Source organism: Mustela nigripes, chromosome 12 (genome assembly GCF_022355385.1).
Source record: "Mustela nigripes isolate SB6536 chromosome 12, MUSNIG.SB6536, whole genome shotgun sequence".
NCBI lineage: Eukaryota > Metazoa > Chordata > Mammalia > Carnivora > Mustelidae > Mustela > Mustela nigripes.
This window is the reverse complement of record NC_081568.1, coordinates 84,843,023-84,848,036: the sequence shown is the minus strand read 5'-3', so window position 1 is coordinate 84,848,036 and position 5,014 is coordinate 84,843,023. Positions and strand designations below refer to the sequence as shown.

Here is a 5,014-nt window from a genome sequence, read left to right as displayed (position 1 = left end):
CCCCCATAAGCTACTATTTTTAAAGCCACTACCAACCTGGAGAGTAGGAGATGATCATGGTGCTCTCCTGTCAAAATTCAGCATTCTTTTCTTAAGTGTTCCCTGGTTGTTTTACATCTTATTATTACATGCCAGAGTTTAAAAAAAAAAAAAAAAAGTTATTCCAGCAGTTTTGCCAATTTATTCATTGCTTTTATGGAAGCAACATTTTGAAGTTCCCTACTTTACCATTTTCACTGATGTCACTCCATACCATTCAATTTTGTGCTTTTTGGTCTTGCCTAAAATTATTTTCTCAACCTGGAATGCAGCGAAAGAAGAAAATTTTACTATCATTGAACTCATCAAAAGAATGTTAGTTTATTTATTTTTTTAAAGGTTTTATTTATTTATTTGACAGAGATCACAAGTAGACAGAGAGGCAGGCAGGGTTGGGGGGAAGAAGGCTCCCCACTGAGCAGACAGCCCAATGTCGGGTTCGATTCCAGGTATCATGACCTGAGCCAAAAGCAGAGGCTTTAACCCACTGAGCCACTCAGGTTCCCTAAGAATGTTTATTTAAAGGTAGGTAAAAGAGTAACTGCAAAAAGTTTGGAATAAGGACACCATTAGCAAAATAAATTTTACCTGTCATAAAGCCAATATTCATTGTATCATCTGCCTGTTGTCAAGTCCTCAGTAATATAGGGAATGTTTGATAATGTTTGAGAACTCAGGCTTTGAAATAAGACGTCGGTTGGAAGTCTGACTCTTCTGCCACTTTCTTCTTGTTTGGCCTTGGGGAAGTTACTTAAATTCTGTAAGACTATTTCCTTATTTGTAAAATGGGAATAATATACACTTCTACATCATGGTAGAGACTTAAAGTATTGTATGTAAAGTGCTTAGGACTCAATATTAGCTGTTAAATTTGGAATCGTTAATTTGGTTTCCTTATCCCATTGCATTTCTTGTTTTCTTCTGGTTGTTTTTCTTAAGGAAAAAAAAAAAAAAAACCTACTGGCTTCCTATGTAAGAAGCCCTTAGGTGTTGCTATATGCTTCCCAAGGGACTTTGATTGAGCTGACTTTTTACAACAAGCACATTAATTTTACTTAGATTACAGGTTAATCTCGGGGGTTTTGGTTGAAATTGCGAGGGATGTGAAGAATGGGTTAAAATACTCCCAAAGCCCTTCTTTCCGCCTAGGGACGAATTTGTCAACGCATTAAAAGAATAATAATTAAAAAAAAAAAAAAAAAAAGGAAAGGAAAACAGAACAACAACAACAAATTAAGTGTCCAGCCAAAAGAGTGAGAATGCCAACTCAACCTTTTTCAAACCAGTTTCTCTCGCTGTCTGTGGGATTCAGGCACGTGACGACAGTACAGAACACAAGGCAGAAGAGCCGGAGAAGAGACTGATAATGGGAGGTCAGCTCTAGATGGAGATGTCACGTCAACCCCTTCCTAGGTAACCTCTGGAGGTGTAAGGACTGCAGAAGATGGCATTTCTTCTTCTAGGCGACTTTGGTCGTCAGGCAAGCATCTCACACAACGCCAAACATCACTGAGCAGGGATGAGATTTGCGAACCTGAACCACCCCGCCTTTCCAAAGCTGGAGAACGCGGCTCTGCGGCGAGAGGCATGGTGACTCTCGCAGAGACCTCTGGGAGTTGTAGTCCCCAGGGGCGGGAGGTTTGACAGCAGCTGCCGACTTAACGCGCTCAGAACTCCATCCCCCGCCGGCCCCCGCGGCTTAAGCTATTGCCTCTTCCTGTTCAGGAGAGGAGAAACCCTGCTACAGCAAGTTGAGAGGATTTGGGAAAGGGTCTCCGACTTTTCGGAGACTGAGCCCTTGGCGGAAGCAGGTAGGGCATGTTCCCTGGTCTTACAAAATGACCCCTCGGTACGGGCGGAGGGGATAGAGGGGAAGCGGCGGGAACCGCTGAGCTTGCTGTGGAGCCGGCTGTTGCCGGGGAAGTTCTTTAGTGAAACGCGTCGGAACAGTTGCTTATTAGGGGATCCGTGAGGACAAAGTCGGGGACTGAGGAGACCACTCCAGAGGGGCGACGCGCGCTCCTCTCGGCTCTGGTGACTCCCGCGGGAGCAGAGAGAGTTCAGGGGGCTATGGGGAGTCGGTGCGTGTTTGAGCCTGGGGGTGATGATGGGTAAACACCCGGGTGAGAAGGAGGAGAACTGGAATTATTGAGAGAACGGGAGAACCTTCTCTGTCCCGAGTAAGGAAGAGCTGGAGAAAGGAGATCCTGGGAGGGAACACATTAGTGTCTGGGGCTAGGACCACAGATGGGTGGGGGGCCGAAAGAATTAAGTCCTCGCCTCTCTTTTCCCCGGCTCAAATGTGAGAGCGGCTGTCTTGATAGTAGGTGACTTTATATCTTAGCTGTCTTAGAATACTAGAGCTGGAGGAGGCCTTTGAGAATAACTAGTAAAGCACATTCTCTTCACTTAACTGATGAGGAAACTAAGGTCCACCAAGTTGGAGACACTGCCTCGCGCATGACCAGCCAGCCAGTTAATGGCCAACTTGACAAAAACCTAATTTTCGTTACTCTGAAGCACTGCCGTAATCTATTGCTGAGATCAGTACAGCAGCAAACTCTAACCTGTTACTCTTTTTTTTTTTATGCTTACCTATACAAAATAATAGGCAGACGCTGAAGGGCAAGTTTTTAAATTTCTCAATAGATCAAGGAAACCCCGGCCTTAACTTAAAGAAAAATCTCTACAAACTTCATAGAAATATAAAAGGTTGGTAGCAAATTAACATGTGACCTTTTCTTTCCTACCTCTGGGAACACTTAGCCTTAGATTGCTTCTCTCAATCCTAAATGCTGTATATCTAAGTCATATAAAAATAGCATGCTAATTTGATTTTACAGTACCCTACATATTTACAGTAACGGGTAAACGGCATACGAGGTTGGGAATACCCACCTGAACTATAAAATAAAATAATATTTATAGTATTTTTTAAGAAGGAGATATGAGCATAAAAGTTAAAAAAAAATTAGGAGATTAAAAACTTCTACTGGGCCTGCATTTTATAATACACTTAAATTTCAGTCCATCATCAGCATTCTTTCTTACTGCATAACAGAACTGAAAAGCATTTAGTGTTCCCATTGCATTGTTTTGGCTGGTAATTTCTTTATTAGACTACATTGCCCTCCAGCACGGTGAAATTTAACAGCTTTTGAAGCATATATTGATCAGTTTGGAAGCATGTTCTACCAGTCTCCTCAGAATTGGAGCTTTACAACTCTTATTGGCTGACCATTAAGTGATTCAGAAGGAAGAGTTTGAGATAAATTCATTACCAGACATTATAGCAGTTGCAGACTTCTGTAGATGAAAACATGTATACATAGCATAACTTCTTTCACCAAGCTGCCTTTTTTATGCTGTGGTTCCATTAGCTTTTATATTAGCGTAGTACAGAAGTGACCAAACTATGACCAGATTTGCTATGACCATTGCCCCCAGATGCATTTGTTTTTTATAAAGTTTTATTGGGGGGCAGTCAGTTAAGTGTCTGCCTTCTGCTGAGGTTGTGATCCCAGGGAGCCCCACCTCAGGCTTCCTGCTCAGCAGGGAGCCTGCTTCTCCCTCTCACTCTTCTAAACCCTGCTTGTGCTCTCTGTCAAATAAATGAAAGTATTTTTAAAAATTGAAAAAAGTTTTAAAAAGTTTTATTGGAACACTGCCATGCTCACTCATTTATATATTGTCTTCTGTGCTAAAATACAGAGTTGAGGGGTGCCTGGGTGGCTCAATGGGTTAAAGCCTCTGTCTTCCGCTCAGGTCATGATCCTGGGGTCCTGGGATTGAGCCCCACATCGGGCTCTCTGCTTGTCAGGGAGCCTGCTTCTTCCCCTCTCTCTGCCTGCCTCTACCTACTTGTGATCTCTGTCAAATAAATAAATAAAATCTTTTTAAAAATTATAAAATACAGAGTTGAGTAGCTGCAGAAATGATAAGGCTCACAAAGTGGAAAATATTTATTATTTGACCCTTTACAGAAAAAAATTTGTAAACCCTTGCTCCGCTAAGCTGAATGTAAATATAGTATTTGAACTTCTACCATATGCAGAGGTATTAGGTAATACTAATTTTCAGTCTTTGAGAAAGAACATATAAATACTTGTATGCTGGGTCCATAATACAATTGACCCTTAACACAAGTTTGAACTTCAGAGGTCCAGTTATATGTGAATTTTTTACAGTATAGTACTGTAAATGTATTTTCCTTATGATTTTCTTAATAACATTTTGCTTTCTCTAGCTTTTAGTGTAAGAATACGGTGTTTAATGCGTACAATATACACAATATGTGTTAATCAACTACATATGCTATCAGGAAGGCTTTCAGTCAAAAGTAGGCTATTACTAAAGTTTTGGGAGAGTCAAAAGTTACATGTGCATTTTCAGCTGTGGGGTTGGGGGTTTGAGGTTGCTGCCCCTAACCTCTGCTTTGTTCGGGGGTCAACTCTACTTTTGTTTGGGCTAAAATTGATGGGTCCTATTGCAGATGGATGCTAGCATCTTAGCTAGACACTGTAGACTGGATTTTGCAGAGAATTGTGAAAGGACACTTCTGAGCCTAGTGTGGAAAAGAGCTGACATCCTTTGAAATATACTGATATTTACAATCAATACCTTTTTAAAAAATTATTTTTATTAACATATAATGTATTATTTGCCCCAGGGGTACAGGTCTGTGAATCATCAGGCTTACACATTTCACAGCACTCACCATAGCACATACCCTCCTCAAAGTCCATAACCCAGCCACCCTATCCCTACCCCTCCACCCTCCAGCAACCCTCAGTTTGTTTCATGAGATTAAGAGTCTCTTAATGGTTTGTCTCCATCCCGATCCCATCTTGTTTCATTTTTTCCTCCTCTATCCCCCACAACCCCCCTGCCCTGCCTCTCAAATTCCTCATATCAGAGAGATCATATGATAATTGTCTTTCTCTGATTGACTTATTTCGCTCAGCATAATACCCTC

General features: G+C 41.5%; 1 protein-coding gene across 3 annotated transcripts in view; it reads left to right on the top strand.

Moving 5' to 3' along the window:
* The first annotated feature begins 1,714 nt into the window (after positions 1-1,714).
* Positions 1,715-5,014, top strand: part of SLC38A9 (solute carrier family 38 member 9) — an 87,557-nt gene continuing 84,257 nt past the window's right edge. For 2 of the 3 annotated variants that reach the window (XM_059417879.1, XM_059417876.1), the window contains exon 1: positions 1,715-1,850. The gene's annotated coding sequence lies outside the window, so the exon portion shown is untranslated. Of the gene's footprint in view, positions 1,851-2,650; positions 2,752-5,014 lie in introns of all 3 variants that reach the window. The other variant, XM_059417878.1, reaches the window with a different exon arrangement.